The following is a 17449-nucleotide window of genomic DNA, read 5'->3' on the forward strand; positions in this document are numbered from 1 at the left end:
TTCCTTCCCACCGAGCCTATAGCCACCCCAAACCTTTAGGATCATTGGTCTTGACTAGAGGTTGAAGTGTGAACAATAGAAAACCACCCTAAAGATGCAATGTTAGGCCTAAAGAGGTGTGAACAATAGAAAACTGCCCTAAAGTGCACTATTAAGCCTGAAGAGGAAGTGTCTATAGTATGCCCTGCTTGATTGTATAGGCAATAGGTAATAGGCATGGGCATGGGCAGGCTATAGGTATGGGCAAGGGCATGTTATAGATATGGAAAGGGGCAAGGGTAGGGGCAAGGGTAGGGGTAGGCTATAGGCCAAATATGGGAAGGGGTAGGTTATAGGTTGACCCCTATTGAGTTGAGATAGGGCTAGGCTAGGCCGAGGGCATTTATCCCCATTAGATCATATAATGCCCTACCCATCAATATTCATTGGATAGATATATGCCCCATCTATACCCATAGTTTTAGTCAGGCTGGAAGGTGCCACCTAGTACTAGTCGTAGGACTAGTCCGTCAAATAGGTATTAGGTAAGGTTCGGTCATTGATGGATATACAAAACTTAAACTCAACTGATCCTATCTTGTTGGTCCAAGTCAAGTCATGTCAAGGCAAGGGAGTTTTGATAACCTTAAGCGAGGCCAACTATCAACTAGATAGGTCTATTCAAAGGGGGGTTATATTGCAATTGGTGCCCCGTTTCTCCATTTATAGTAGGTTGTCATTTCCCCATTTTTAGGGCAGGTGGGAATCATAGGGAAATAAATTATGGTTCAGTTGGCCCATAGAATTTTAGGCCCTCCCAATCAAAGAAAGGTGGTACCTAACCTACCATAATGCTTAAGTGGAACAACCTTATTAAGCATAAAGAAAATAATACCCCTAACCCCCACTATAGAGGATAGGGAACATACCACATTAGTCCTTTCAATATGGTAGTATTTTTTAGTAGCATGGTGTTGTCACATCAATGGTTTAGGGAAATATCACATATTCTCATAATTGGGGGTGGGTAAGGAGAGTAGTCAGTCAGATATATCATGCTCATCCCAGGCCTAGAAAATTGTGGGACACATAGTAAAAATCCTACAGCATAGCCTTTGCCTCTATATGGGTGTCTGGTTTGTGCTCACTATGCCTTCCTCGCTTGACTGGCTTTGGTAAACTTTTTCTTCTACTAAAATTGAATCTACTGGGCATGGATATTGAACCGCACTAAGGGGAGTTGGTACATTAAAATGATTAGACATGTATCCTAGGCTCTATAATTCCCTCCCACAGTTCCAAGGTAGGTACCTCACCATTACTAGTAGCATAATCCCCAGTCCCTAGGCAATAGATAATAACCCTCCCACAATATACATACCCCCCACAGGAGGTAGATTAGTAGGGCCCAAAGAATAGTAGGGCCTCTTGACTTCTATAGTAACCTCCCGTAGCCCTCTTCACCATGGGCATCAACACTGCATGGTTGTTATCCATTGTTTTGCCCAACTTTGCACCTCATTAGGGCATCTTGTCAATAATGAAGAGTGGATAAATAATTGCTTCCTTGTCTAGTTATGAATGGGTGTATTATTGGGTAAAATGAATGCATCATCATAGCTTAACAAGTGTGGTAAAGTATAGTAAGTAGGTGTTAGAAGTCAATTCCAAGTCCTATAATTCCTTATGTGTGTTACACAAAATAGAAATTGATATTTGGGGTTTGAACTCAAGCTACTCATGTTATTGGGTAGTATGCAACTATCTCTTACCACCCATAGAATGAACACACACTATTGGACTGGACTATTAGTTTTAATGGGCTTGGCCTTCTGACATGTAGTGTAGAAGGAGGTAGTATAGGTAGCAAGGAAGGCTATTTCATTAGCCAATCTATTCTCTTGATAGACAAAAGTCCCAAGCTATCCAAGAGTTTAGAAGGACCATTCTCCCAGGGTCTTTAGACACTTGACCAATGAGAGAGGAAAGAAAGGCCATTCTTTGTATAACTAGGTAGGAAGACCCATCTAGGAAGTAAGGCTAGTCATTCCCCCCCATAGGAAAAGACCAATCAACATTGAGGCCCTATCTGGATATATGAGCTAGTCTCTTTCTCTTTGGAAATTAAAACCAGTCGCCCTATAGATAGTATGCCCTATAGATAGTAAGACTATCCAAATCAACCCCTACAAGGTGCTTTAATGAAAAATTATCACATCAACTCCACAGAATAGTAGGGGCACCGTAGAATAGTAGGGCTACCCACCAATAATTTGTTTAGGGAGAATAGTAGGGGCCCATAGAATAGTAGAGTGCTTGGAAAGAAAAAGCTAGCCCTACTATTTGTCCTTTACCTTTACCTTACCTTACCTTACCTTATAATAGTAGGGGATAGGCGCCCCCCTTTATATTATTGTAGGGGTCCCTTCTAGACTATTGTAGGGGCCCCAGTAGCCTATTACATAGGGGCCCTAGTAGCCTATTATTGTAGGGGCCCCTTCTAGATTATTGCCCCTTCACCTATTATTGTAGGGCCCTTAGAAGCTGCCCCTTTAAGATTATTCCCAACTCACCAATGGCTAGTTGGTTGGGTGGGAGGGAGCTTTAGTTGAATAGTCGATGCTTGGAAGGCCTACAATTCTATGGGCAATCAATTCTAGCATGAAACTATATATAGTTCTCACCTAGGTTCTTTGTTAGCTAGCCAATAGAGTTAGAAGCCTAACACATAGAGTTAATGGCACGCTCCATAGAGTTAGCAGTGGGCAAGGATACTTATTTGTATTATTCTTAGCAAACAAGCTATGTGCTCTCTAGAGAGTTATAGGAAAGCAAGCCCCATAGACTTGTAGGGGCTCCCCATACTATATAATTGTAGGGATTAGGAGTGCTAGGAATGCTTCTAACCTTGATAATGGATCTATCACTATCAAATTATTGGAAGGAAAGCTAGTTCTCACTCGAGAGTGCTTGCTCTTTGGTAGGGCTAGCCAAAGAGAGTTGGTGAGGACCGGCCAAATAAAGTTAGTCGAACCAGACAAATCATGCATTTATACTAGTTCTATCCATCAAGGAATAAAAAGATATAAACCTATGATGTAAAATAGGCACTAAAATAACCAAGAAGGCTTCCATTCTTTCTCTCTAGCCCCACCTATAGATAGTAGGGGCATAAGTGGGGAGCCTACCCTCTCTCTACCCTAACCTCTCTCAGTGTGAGTGAGAAGCTTTACCTATTATCTTTCTCTTTGACCAAAATAATAGGAAAAAATATGGGGCATGAACAATAAAAAAAAAATGGGAGGGCATGCTTGGGTGGTGATTAATTGGTGGGAGGCTATAGATTGGGGTGGAAGGATATAGAGTAACGAAGTTCTGAGTGGGGCAAAGTTCAATGCACCACCGGCATGTAGGAAAGCATCCAACTGAGTTCTATTCTACCCACAACTGTATCCCTCCAAGCTGGGTTACTCTACTGAGAGAAGGGAAGAAAGTAGCAAGCATAGTTGGTTCTATCATGCCCACACTATAATGTCGATAGCTCTTATAGTGATATGAGATGGGGATAAAATGGAAACATTCAAAAGAGCTATGGCTCTGAGCTACCTACCTCAATGCTCCCCATAGAATAGTAGGGCCAGTCATATGAACTAGACTTTTGAGAAAGTTTGGGGTGATAGAGCCCCACCCCTTATAATAATAGGTCATTTACATTGCCATATTTGCTACATAATGTGGGGCCCCCTACAATTTTTTAGGGCCATTGTAGGGCCTAAATGAATTCATTAAACAAGGCCACTTTTGAAGTCATGTCTAACACAGCTATCTATAATTCAACACGGGCACCAGCGGACCCTACTATTCTAAGGTAGGGGCCCCCTCACACAATAAATGTTTAGATAATGCAGTGGCCCCACAATTCTATGGGAAGCCTACCTAAAATTCTATGGCTATGGGCAGCGAACCCTACCCTACCCTTCCATATAATTATATGGCTATGGCTATGGTTATGGCTATGGCTATGGTGCAAAATTTGTTTTATGAGTGAGGTCTTCCAATCCATCATCAGAATGAATCCAAAACTAATTCATGATTGAAGTTAGGCACGGTAGCTACTATAGTTTTAGGTGAAGTGGCCTATAGAATAATGGGCTTTCTATTGCATGAATAAAATAGGGTCTAAAATGAGCAACAAGGGAAAAATGTTCCCCAAGCTCTCCAATAGATCTATTTTTTGGTAACTAAGGCCACACTTATAATAGAAGGAAAGCTAGCTTAATCCTTTTCTTGTTATGACTCCACCTACATCTACAACAATCTAGTAAATGAATGAGTAAGAACAATATTGGTTCTACCAACTAGCTACAAGTCATCTCCTTGCCATGATTCAATTAGCCTGCTCATGGCTAGATCAATCAGGGTCCTCCAGTGAGAATTTTGAGTTAGGGGTTGATTCTCACTCATCTGTATCATTACTGAGCCCAATCACCCTTACAAACAACTTTCTTTCCCTACTATTCTATGGCAGCTTAGGCAGGATTATTATAGGAGGGATGTGGGCAGCAGTGGGCAAATGCAGAAGGAATGGGTGGGCACTCTATCAGAACAACCATAGGAGAAAAGAGAGCCCTATATTTCTATGGGTTGGTCCTCTCTTAAATGTTTGCATCAAACTTACTTAGTGATAGAGGGGCCCCTACATATAATAGTAGGGATTATTCCATCCCAAACCAAGCTTATCACATGAACCATTGCTTGTTATTGTCCTCATGGGAAATTAATATATAGGGTTCAGACCTTGTGTTGTTGTTGGGTTGGCCATTTCATCATCCCAAAATTGCTAGCTAGTTCTTGAGCTAGAGGTTTCCTTTATGACCATACCTAAAAAGGGGTCACATGAACCCATAGTATAGTGTTCTTGCAAAGCTTATTGTCCAAGAAAACTAGGTTTTACATAAAACTAGGTCTATAACTCGCTAACCACTTGATGGAATGATCCCTAGGACCAAACCCAACCTACTATACATTTGTGGACCTATCTGCCTTCACCTTCAAAATAGTAGGGGTAGGGCATATGCTACTAGGATTAGTTCGAGCTACTCAAAGTGATCAATATATATCAAGCTTCAACTTCAATCGACTTCCAGAGTTTGTTGAGCATTGATAGTATTTTTCAAGTGGCAGAACATCAACAAGTTTTTCTTCTGAACTCAAGTTAAAATAATGGACTGACTTTGTGAATTATGATGAATTTGGTATTGTATCCAAATCTAGTAAGTAGTTAATTGGATTGATATATATGTAATGTATTGTATCATATTCAAATAAGTAATTCAATTGAATATGTAAAGAAGTATAAGAAGAAGAGTTTGAGTTGAAGGCTACAAGTAGTATATGGTAAAGAAGAGACTTATCTATCACAATTAGGCAATAATTGCAATTCAAGGAATCTCATTCAACAAATCAAAGTTGCAAATTAGAGATCAGCCACTAATTTATTCAAATAGGTGTATTAGTTAAATCCTTTAACTAGGTGGATTTAATAGTCTTCTGCTAAATCTCCTAACCAAGTGCATACTTCATTGTATGTTTGTAAATCCTTTAACAAGGTGGACATCACAGTCCTTATTGCTCCTAATAGGGAAGATCACTAGAAGTGGTCAAGTGCAAGCCTTAACAGGTTAAATTTATATTGTGTTACTAAAACCTATGGGTATCATCCCCACCCTTATTTTACTTTCTAATTGGAAGGTTTCTAGGTCACCATATCATGTGTCGAAGTGTTATGAATGTTTCATTAATTTCATTCTTTCATATATGAAATTAGATCAAAATAATTTATGAAGGATTAATTGGTGAAGTGAGTTAAAGTTTTATTGGTTCTTGATTCACCCCTCACCTCTCAATAACCTAGTTTACCTTATATTTCCAACAATTGGTATCAGAGCTACTAATTCTCACATCAGAAGTTTAACAACTTGAGATAAAATTAGAGGCAATGGAGGTATGCATGCTAGATAAGGCTATTGAGAATGAAATGATGGATCTTGAATTAGCTATTGTACAACTCAAGAAAACAAAGGAGCAACTCTCTCAATCATTACAAAGAAGGAAATATCTTGTAGCACAAATAGATGACAATCTCTACATTAAAGAAAGAATTGAGGGATTATGTGTAGAAATAAATTTAGATGAAGCTAATGCAGCAATCAAAGACCTAGTTGAGAAGAATTCTAATCTTCATGAAGAAGTCAAAAATTTGAAAAGTGAGAAAGTAATTCAATTAGTCAAATTATGTGAAGTTATGGAAGAAAAAGACAATGTCAAAGAAGAGATACAATAAAAGAACAATAAAATTTAACAATTATCTCTTTAGCAAGCAGACTTTATTGATTAACTCAAGGATACAAATCAAGATCTTATCAATATAAGTAAAAAGAATGAAAGAATCCAAAATGATCTTAATATTGAAAAGAAAACCAATGAGATAATGATGAAATCTCAGGAAAGCATGAATCAATTGAAAGAGAAAACTCAATATAGAGACAAAGGCAAAGTCAGATTACAAGATAAAAAATAAGGTGAATCATCTTAGGAAGGAGATCAAAAGAACAAAAGACCTACTTGCAATCATTGTGGTAAGATAGGTTATTCATCTAATAAATGTTGGAGCAATGGTAAATCAAAATTTAATGGAAAATGTTACAATTGCAATATGCATGGTCATAGGGAAAGAAAATGCACAAATAAATTTAAGTTTGAAGGAAAGTGTCATAATTGCAACAAACAACAACACAAATCTTTAGAGTGCAAGACCAAGAAGTAGAACCCAATAGAGAAAATTGTGAAATTAATATTTGGATAGGATTACAACACATGGTGTAGATGCCACTACTTTGGTGAGTTTGGGCACATTGGAGCAAATTATGTGAAACATCACATGAGGAAAAGAGACACTACAAAAAGATTGTTTATTTGTATAACTTGGACATCTTGCCAAGAACTATATGAACACAAGAATAATTGAAAATGAAAAGAAAGCCAAAGCTGAAAATATCATAAAATAAATGTGGTAGCAATGGGTGCAGAAATCTCTAGAGAATGCAAGCCAAAGTCCTGAAGTTGTTAACACCCAAGTCAATGAGTTGGGTGCACCATCCATTTCAACTTGGTTCCCTATGGGGATCACTGGAACTATGATTTAGAAAAAGTCATCTAACATTAGATCTAGCTATCAAACATAAAGATCCATATTAGTATTCAAGATGCATGAGGATCATCGAGTGATGATGGAAATTCAAGACCTTACTAAGCAAGGTCGAGTCACAAGACCTTACCAAGCAAGGTTGGTTGCATATCTTTTCAAGATGCAAATGTTGAGTTGTTAGTTCCTATTGATTCATGAGACATTACCAGGTTGAAGGTGTCCTCTAAGAATTAGAGACCAAACTGAGTGTAGGACAACTTGTAACCGAGTGGATATATGTATGAAGAATTAATGGCAATTGTAAAGACTAAAATTCATTAAAAGGAGGAAATTGAATATATTATTTCACTGCAAATTTTCAGAGCACAGAGAAAAGAGAAAATTCAAAGCCTCTGAGTGATTTAAGTAGTTTTTGTTGAAGACTACTCTTGTGTTCAAAACCCTATTGAGCAATGGCATCTTCAAGCAGCAAGGTTAAGAAAGGTTCTAAAATGTTGATTCATAGAGTTGATTGCAAAGCTCCCACATTCAAACTAAGTCTAGCAATTGCAGAGACACTTGACCCTACTGGAGCACAATTCCAAATTCCACCCAAGGTACTTCTTGTCTATGACATCTATTCATTTTATCATTGTTTTATTTAGGAGCTTGGAACCCAAGAGATGAATAAAGCATTCAATGAACTATGTTTGGATGGTAGTATGAAACATTAGCACAAACATTTGGAGACAAAGAGTTTGATGCATATCTTACATATGCTGAGGGATTTTCAAGTAAAGTGGATTAGACTCATTTTGAGTTGGGTTTATAACATGTAGTTATGGATAGATCATCCTATTTTGATAACCAAGAACATGATACACAAGATTAAAGGATTGGCCATATTGTATAAAGCAAAGACCACTAAAACCCTAGGTTGGGTTGAACTAACAAATTGGATTCTTTCCAAATGGGATGGAAGATGCATGAAGCTTAGTGGTGTAACTAACATGGAATTAAAGTTTAGCATTCATGTGATAGCTCACAAAATCTACAGCTCAATTCAATTGAATAGCGTGTCATGTGAAGCAATTGACTTGACATATAATGTAGTGAAGAACAACTTATCCTTTGACCTTGTCGAGCTGCTATTGAATCAATTGAGAAAGAATATGGAGAGTATCCAAGTATCAAAGAACAATCAGTGTAAGTTCAGTTCTCTCTTGACATGTTTATTTTTCTATGTTTAGAAGTTTTTTTCCTTCTAAAGGAACTATAGTATGGAAGAAATATAGTCTAGTATTGATAAATGAATTCATAATAGAGATGGGAGAAAATATTGATAGTATTATGGATAACTATTTTGAAACATTAAGGAGAAAATGCCAAGTAGATTTAGGATTCCCAAGAAAATAGTATAAGACTATGAGCAAGACATGTGTTTCATGGTTGACTATGACAAAGTTTACATTCAATAAATCAAACCTAGAGGGGCATGGGTTAAGCCTCTAGAATATGACGTTAACGTTGATGAAACTAAAGATATTATTGAAGCTCTATTAAATGAGCCTATGGATCCTAAAGCTACATATTTTGGCACTAATGAAGAGGCCAAGTCTAGAATTAAGCTTGAGATCAAGTTACCTCAAGTAGTAAATAGATGAAGGAAGAGGATAGAGAAAATAATCAAGAATTCTAAGTCATCAAGTTCTCTTCTCATGATTACTTAGGGTAAAGGAGATGATATAGAAGATGAAGATGAAGAGGATGATGTAGAGGAAGAAGAACCTAAGGAAGAGCAGCCTCCCAAGAAGAAAAGGAAGGTTATAATAACCAAACCTACCAAGTCTTCCCCTATTGTGTTTACAAGAAGAACTGCTAAATCCAAGAGGAAATTGAAGTTAGGTGAGGAAGATGAAGCTAAATAGATGATCTTTCAGATGTCTACACCTACCCTTTAGGAAAGATTAAGAAAAATGGAACAAGGAATAGGTATGGCATGTTTTAAGATTTTAATTCTCTTAAGTATGAGACTAGGAGCAAAGAAGACAAAAAGAAAATTGAGGATACCCTTGTGACAAAATTGGGTAAGTGAAAGTATTCACGTAATGAGCTTTCACAACAAGTTTCTAATGTACTTTTGAAAGAAGTTAAACCTCAATGGGATAGTGCAATGAAAACTACCAAAGACATTAGTGAAAAAACCTTGAGACAACTTATGCCAAGTCTCAGTGAGAAAGAGTCGAAGGAATCTTTGAAATCTAATGAGAAGAAGCTCACACTCAAATTCAACACATGTCTAATACTGCTCAAAGACATTGAGTCTATGGTGAAGTCTACTACTACCAAATGGAAGAATATCTATGGGTTGCATAAGCCTAGTGACTTTTTTGTTAAAGTCAATGATAAATATGGTGAAGATAATGATGTTGAAGAACAAGTACAAATTAGAGATGAGGAGATAGATGATGTCAATCTTGATGAGGAGGAGGAAGAATAGGAAGCCATTGGAGGAAGTCTTCCACAAATATAGAATATTGAAGAAATAAATGTAGAAAAGATTGTAGCATTAGTTATGACTTCCTTTCCTCACTCTCTAAGCAAAGCCTTAGTGCAATCAGGCTCAAAGAAGGCTTCCACCAAGTTGGGTTGAGGTCAAATCTACTACACTGAGCATACAACCAATCTCTATAATTGCTCTACCAATTATTTCAATGACTAAAGTACCTAGTACTTCATCTATCAAGTAGCAAGTCATCCTAGAATAAGGCTTGACCGAGCAACAACAAGGTATTCCTATTGTTAATGTCATTTCCATTGTTGGTGTTATTCCTTTTGTTTCAACTATTGTTTACACCATGGCCAATGCAATGACAGTTGAGACTTAGTCTCAACCGAGCATTGAAGTTCTAAAAAAGGGAAAAGAAAATGTTCATTTTACCATTGAAAATATTAAGGGTAAAGAAAAGAAAGAAATTGATCTAGATGAGGATGTTTTTATTCCAAACAGGGATACCTCTAACCTCACTCCTGAAGAGATGAATACCATTAGTAAACTTTGGAAGAAAAGGGCTAAGAAAATGAAGCTTAGAGAAGGGAGAAATAAAATTAATCAAGTCCTTGAGGACATAAAGAGCATATTTGTTGATGCTCTAAATATTGAGGTTGATGGGAAATAACCTATTCTAGATCAGATAGCTAAAATTGTCCACAAGTACAATAAAGAATTGAATGGACTAGAAAAATTGATGTAGAGAGCTAAGAGAAAATTTGAAAATAATTTTTTGGAATAGGTACCATAGAAAATTGATATTGATCAAGTAGAGTTGTCTACTATTCTTACTTCACTTCAAACATCTGTCAATAATGTTGTTTCATTATTTATCAAATTAAGTGACACATCTATCTTCAAAAAGGAGATCAAGGATAAATTATCCAAGATAGATGAGGATATAAAGGAAAGTGTACACTAGCTATCAATTTTTCCAAGTTATAGTTCTGCACACTTCACAAATATCAGATATCTGACAAATCTTCAAGAAAATTTATTGAAAGAAGAAGCTAGAATTAGGGCCACACTTGCAAAAATTTAGGGCATGATTCTTCCAAACATGGATGCACTACAAAAGCACATTTAACATGCAAAGACTCTCATCCATGATCATCTTCTCCATAGCTAACCACATGATGAAACTGCTAGCAAAGGTATAGATAGCCTTGCATGCAAGTAAGCTATTGTAAGAGAATTAGGACAAGACTATGGTACTAATATTAAAGGTACATTCTGATTTCTTGTCACATTTTGGTATTAACTTGTAGATATCATACACCTTTTTCATTAATGTCAAAAAGAGGGATAAGAATATTATTTGTATAGAGTATGGGAGAAGTAAATGTAAATATGCTTATTAATAATACAAAGGAGAATATTATTGATAAAAGGGAGAAGAATATTACACTCCAGATATATGTATATAGTAGAGATATATGTATGGGGGGGTAGTAATATGTACAAATAAGTAGTAAATATGTTTACAAAAGAAATTTTGAAAAATTAGAAAAATAGAGTAATTTACCGAGCTACAATAGCAGGAAGTCAAAACTAAGTTGAAGATAGAATTTTGATAAAATTTTAACTTGTAATTTGAGAATTCAGATTTTTGGTTTCATAAGTGTTTTTGTCACTAATGCCAAAGGGGAAGATTGTTGATATTAAGGTCAATTTGTCTATTAGTGACTCGGCACTTACTCATTTGGTTACATTGCTACTGAGCTCTACAGTTGCTATCGAGCTTATCATTCATCTAGCAGTGTTAACCACATGTTTTAGTTGCTACCAAGATAAACAATAATATTATAGTTCATGTCAATCTTGATAGTTTCCATCAAGCATCTAATATAGTTTACAATATAGCCCAAGTGTAGCAGTGTCTACCAAGCTATCCAGTAGAAGTGACGAAGATCTTAGTGTCAATTGAGTTCTATAGTGTTAACCAAGTTCTACAGTGTTTACTGAGCTCATAGTGTTAACAAAGTGAATCTAGTGTTGACAGAGTCAGGCAATATCAACCAAGTGATTTTGTATCTACCGAGTTTCTCAGTGTTTACTGAGTCACATAGTGCTAACTAATTTTGAGCTACTCAAAGTGATCAATATGGATTGAACTTCGACTTCAACCAAGTGCTAGAGTTTGTCGAGCATTGATAGTGTTTGTTGAGTGTCTATACATCACTGAGTTTTTCTCATGAACCTAAGTTATAGCTCTATGGGTCGACTTTGTGAACTATGATGAATTTGGTATTGTAGTTGACTCCAGTAAGTAGTTAATTGGATTGATATATATGTAATGCATCGTATCATATCCAAATAAGTAATTCAATTGAGTATGTAAAGAAGTATAAGAAATAGAGTGTGAGTTGAAGGCTACAAGTAGTATATGGTAAAGAAGAGACTTATCTATCATTGTCCAGTGATCATTGCAATTCAAGGAATCTCGTTCAGCAAATCAAAGTTGCAGATCAAATATTAGCCACTAATTCATTCTAACAAGTGTATCAGTTAAATCCTTTAACCAAGTGAGCTTAATAGTCTTCTGCTAAATCTCATAACCGAGTGCATACTTCACTATATGTTTGTAAATCCTTTAACAAGGTGGAAATTACAATCCTTATTTCTCCTAACATGGCAACTCACCAAAAGTGGTCAATTATAAGCCTTAACACATTAACTTTATATTATAGTACTAAAGCTTGTGGGTATCATCCCCACCCTAGTTTTACTTTCTAATTGGAAGGCTTATGGGTCAGCATATCTTGTGTCAAAGCATTATGAATGTTTGATTGCTTTCATTATTTCATGCATGCAATTAGATTAGAATAATTTATGAAGGATTAATTAGTGAAGTGAGTTAAAATTTTATTGGTTCCTGATTTACCCCTCCCCTCTTAGTAACCTAGCCTACCTTATATTTCCAACAGATCCTTCTTCACATGATCTTATGCTTGCACCATTTTTCAATTGGTTATACTTGCTAGATCTATCATTGATAACCATTTCACCATGGGCACTAAGATTAGATCTATGATTGACAATACAACTAAGAAAGTAAATTATAGATACTCAAATGGTTATAACCAATTACCAAATATTAAACTCACATGCCCACTTGTTGATAATGAAAAATAATGGACATGCAACAGTCCTAGGTGAGATATGAAGAAGGAAAGGAAAAGAAGGACTAAAGATGCAGCAACAAAAGGAAAAAGAAAATCTTAGAAAGAAGGAGAATAGAGAAGCCAATAAGGAAATGCAAGATAGAGTTTGACAAAGAATTACTAGATTTGAGAAGTTTAAGGTTTTGGTAGATCAGTGGTTTGAGGAAAGAAGCCAAGATTATGTCTAGTTTTGGAAAATGAGAAAGAAGGTAAAATAACCTAGGAGTTTCTTGTAAATAAATGAAGAAAAAATATGGGTGCCTTGAGAGTAGACAATGAAAGTATAGTAAAAATAGTGATGGGTTTGGATAGCATATAGTTGCCAAGATTGGTATTTATGCCTAGAGACGTGAAAGTAGTTCTCATTGTAGAAAACATGAAGGAAAATAAGAAAGAAATGAAAGAAGATGAAGTGCAAAAATAGACCCTCATGAACAAAGGAAAGTGGCTATGAAGGAGGCACTCATGGTGACATGTTGGTCTCTTGTTTTATTTTCTAATGTTGTGTTTACATATATTTGTAAGTATGTGAAACCTTGAAATGAAGGCCAAGAATTAGACTTTGAACATGATGAGAAGAGAAAGTAAGACACCTTTATAAAGTGTTGAGAATGAGAACAAGAGAAGACCAATTGCAATAGCCAGCCAAGAAGATATTTAGAAACCATATGCACAAAATTTACTTCTTAAAGTACCTAAAAAAGAAGAAGATTGTGTTGATATTTTCCAATATTTTAACAAAAAAATTAAATATGCCCTATTCTATGATGATTTAGAAAATGTTCCAATTGAAGAAAAAGAAATCCCCAAATTAGAAAATTCAACAAGAAGTGGATAAAATAATGAATTAGCAATCCAAACATCAACCTATTGCAAAGGTAAAAATAATTCAGAGTGTTTAACTTTGTTCATAAATATAGAACCAAGTGTATAGATATGATAGCTAATGAGGACAAAAGGAGTGTCCAAATATTGTTTTGGGTCATGGCTATAGGGGACCAAGTTGGCAGAAGAAAAAAACAATTGTTGATTAGGGAAATAATTAAAGGGTAATAGAAAAAGGTGTTTATGCTAGTTTGTGTGCTAACAAGAAGGTTCAAAAGATGAATGATGTGATGAGGACCAATTGGAAATCAGTTTATAGGGTGATTTGGATATAAATAAGGTATAAAAAACATTTGAAGGATAAAATTAGACCATGTGGATTTAGCAATAAAAAAATCAGCATAAAGACATGGAAACCAAAGTGTGGAAGTTTAATGAAATACCAAAATAATGTGATGGTAGGCATGAAAGTAGTGGTCTAGGACACAGTGGTAGAAAAATGCTACAATAGAATTTAAGTTTTCCATTGAATTTGTGCAAAAAAAATTGAGTTTGTGGGTGAAGAGGAGAAAGGATTTGCAGCAAGAACATGTGTCACAGAGGGCAAATAACAAATAAAGACGACAAGGTAAGGGTGTTAGTGGCTGAAAATAACAAAGTGAAGGATGAAGTTATAGAAATTTTAGAGGTTGAAGAAACTACAAGGACATGCAAAGGTTTTGTGTTTCACAAAGATCCTAGAGAAAGAATGGAAATGTTGGTGGAGACTTGGTGAAAAAAATAACAATGAAGGCAGAAGTTGTTGAAGAAAGAGAGGTAATTTTTTAGATTTTAAACAATGACAATGTCTCTGAATGTTTGAACAAAGTACACAAAGTCCCAGTTAGTAAAACTTAAAGTATTAATGACTACTCATAAAAAAAATTGATGTTGAATAAAAAATCTAGATTACATGAATGTAGGATCATAGAAAATAAAATTGATGAGATACTCATTCCCAATCTAAGATGTTTGGATGAGATGAAAATGGCATAACATTAGCATGCAAAGTTTGTGTAGAATGAGGTTTGTGAGCATTTTCTTTCCACAAACAAATCCCAACATCCTCCCACTTCTCTAGGCTAGTATAAACATATGTCAAATCCTACTAGGCCTGCAATTCTAGGTCTCTATCACCCTAACCCTATGCACTTTGAGTTAAATCCAAAATACACTTGTAAGAAATTAGTGCCATGTAATTATGTATTACTTCCTCTAGTGGTATTCAAATCTCCCATTAATAATTTTAAAACTTAAAGGCAATTATACTATCATTAGGTGTTAGGAATGAGCAAGCCAACTAATTTTCATTATGGGATAAAAGTGGACCAAAAAATGGATGAAGAGAGCCCTAATATAATCTCTACAAAGTGGATAACACTATATGCAGTCATAAGAAACATGAATGATAAATTTATACCTTAAGCTTCCAAATTCCATTACCAAAACTTTTCTTTTGAGCTTGAACTAAAAAAAGAAACCAATCATATGTCCTAATATCATCCTTGGATTTTTCTTGGACATTTTGAAGCTTAGCTCTTGTATGAAATAGCTATCCCTACTCCAACTTTCCAGACTGATCCAATTTTTTATCTATAAATATTTCTACATTAGAGTACTTCTTTTGCACTAAGAGTATAAGAGAAAGAAGTCTTCATGTGCCTCCTTCCATTTGTAGCAAATTTTATGCATAGTTTAGTGAAAAAATTAAATTACTTTGCTCTACATTATCCAAAAAAATACACACAAGCATTATAAGATCTCCATTCTCTATTGAGATAGCCTTTTCCAAAGTAGTAAGATCCCCAAATTGTATCTGAGCCCTTTATGTGTTAGAAAGTGAAAGTTTGGATTATTTCCCTAAGGAACTACCTAGTAAACCATTTGCAACACATTTCATGTAGATAATTTCAATTTTAAATATTTCTAGGCATTTTAGGGCTCTCTTTGTAAAATGCATAGCTAGATTATCATAGTTGGAGTAATTATAAACATATCTTTGATGCCAAAATAAGTGTTGGGATAAAATTTGGCTACTCATTATGGATAATAAATATTTTTAATAGGATTAAGGCCACCTCATCTTGGCCTCCAACACTATAACAAAGAGCAAGAGTATACCACCGATTAGTTCTATTGTAGATCCTAGGACCTAACTCCTCCACTTGATTAGCCAATGTTGCAAATTGTCATGTTGTTGACACTGTAAAGGTAAGGTGCTCCAATATTGTGGGATCCCGGGGAATTTTTTTTAAGAGAAATCTTTCTAAGGAGATCTAGTAGCAACAAAATGACCTCCTCTATATTATTTTTAGGAATGTATGAACCCTCCACTTGTGATCCAAGGCTTGGATGGCCTTATTTGATAACACTACAAAAGAACATTATGGAAAACTCTTTCCACATTTGACCTGAGTATTTAGAATCCAAACCCCAAGAATTAAGTAAGGCTCATCTATAAGAAGACTTAACTTCTACAACAGAACCTTCCTACTTCCAAAGTTTTGGGAGTAACTATATTGATTTTCACACCATTTCATGCAATTTGATATCATGAGTTATACCTTCAGGCATGGATTAAAGAAGTGTAGCCTCAATTGTGTCCAAAATGATCTTTCATTCTTGAGAAGCTTCTAAAAACTTATAGGAGAAAAAAATTAACATTTAGTGGCAACATGCTTGATAAAGTATTAATATTTGAAACTAAACATCATAAATACTAATATGAAAGTAAAAGTCTTTGATAATGATTTTTGCATATGCTTTTGAGTTGAATTCAAATATTAGTTTGAGATCTTTTATAAGATTACTTTGATGATTAAAATTCTCAAGTAAAATATCAAGTCTATTGAAAGTCAAAGAATGAGCATGTTTACAACAACATTTACACAGTCCTAGTAGGAAATTTTAATGTCACATCTAGGTAAATCTTGGCCACCCTATATCCTATAGGAATTTTTCTTTAAGATAGACATATTTAAGTAAAATATTGAGAGTGTGCATTGACATAAAATTAGGGACTCCCCAATGTAACCAACATTCCTCAGACTACTCAATTTTTAATCATGCATCTCATTTTAAGTATTATAGAACTCATGTATATTCCTCAAAACAAAGATAGTGTCACCTCTTGTTTTCTCTCTAATATTCAAGTTGACCCAACAATGCTTTGCCTTCCCAATACATGACATAATAAAATTTTGACAATCAAGTTATCAACATAAATCTCTATGTATGTTTAAATAAAAGTTAGGTAGAATTAAAAAGGACATTATTTGATTAAAATATATTTATTGACTAAAATGAAATAAAACATTTCAAGGTTCCCTACACTACCCAATTGTCCATTCTAAGATTTATCAATAAATGTCTCTAATATAGTTAGATAAATAATTTCATAAAGTATAGAAATCACATCAATATTTTAGATATAATTTATTAGATATATCATCAAGACAAGTGATGATAGCTAGAAAGCTTTCTAATTTTTCTACCAAGACAACTAGAGGCAAATAAAAAAATTTGTAGTTCCAAATAAGTAATCTCCCATGAGGATCATTTATAAACTATTTTAATATAATGGACATTGTCAAGTTTATTTCTTTCTAGAACTTCAATGGCATTCCAACAACTCAAAAATTTGCAAACAAATTGTTCAAACCCATTGAAGAGTCTACTGCAATGTCTTCAATTGTAGATTTTTAG

At 35.1% G+C, this 17449-nt stretch overlaps 1 pseudogene; it reads right to left on the reverse strand.

The window, feature by feature from the left end:
• Window positions 1-14696: 14696 nt before the first annotated feature.
• Window positions 14697-16930, reverse strand: LOC149552108 (protein NPG1-like; annotated as a pseudogene).
• Window positions 16931-17449: the final 519 nt, after the last annotated feature.

Source organism: Cupressus sempervirens, chromosome 6 (genome assembly GCF_028749045.1).
Source record: "Cupressus sempervirens isolate cs-2001-9-10 chromosome 6, ASM2874904v1, whole genome shotgun sequence".
Classification (NCBI taxonomy): domain Eukaryota; kingdom Viridiplantae; phylum Streptophyta; class Pinopsida; order Cupressales; family Cupressaceae; genus Cupressus; species Cupressus sempervirens.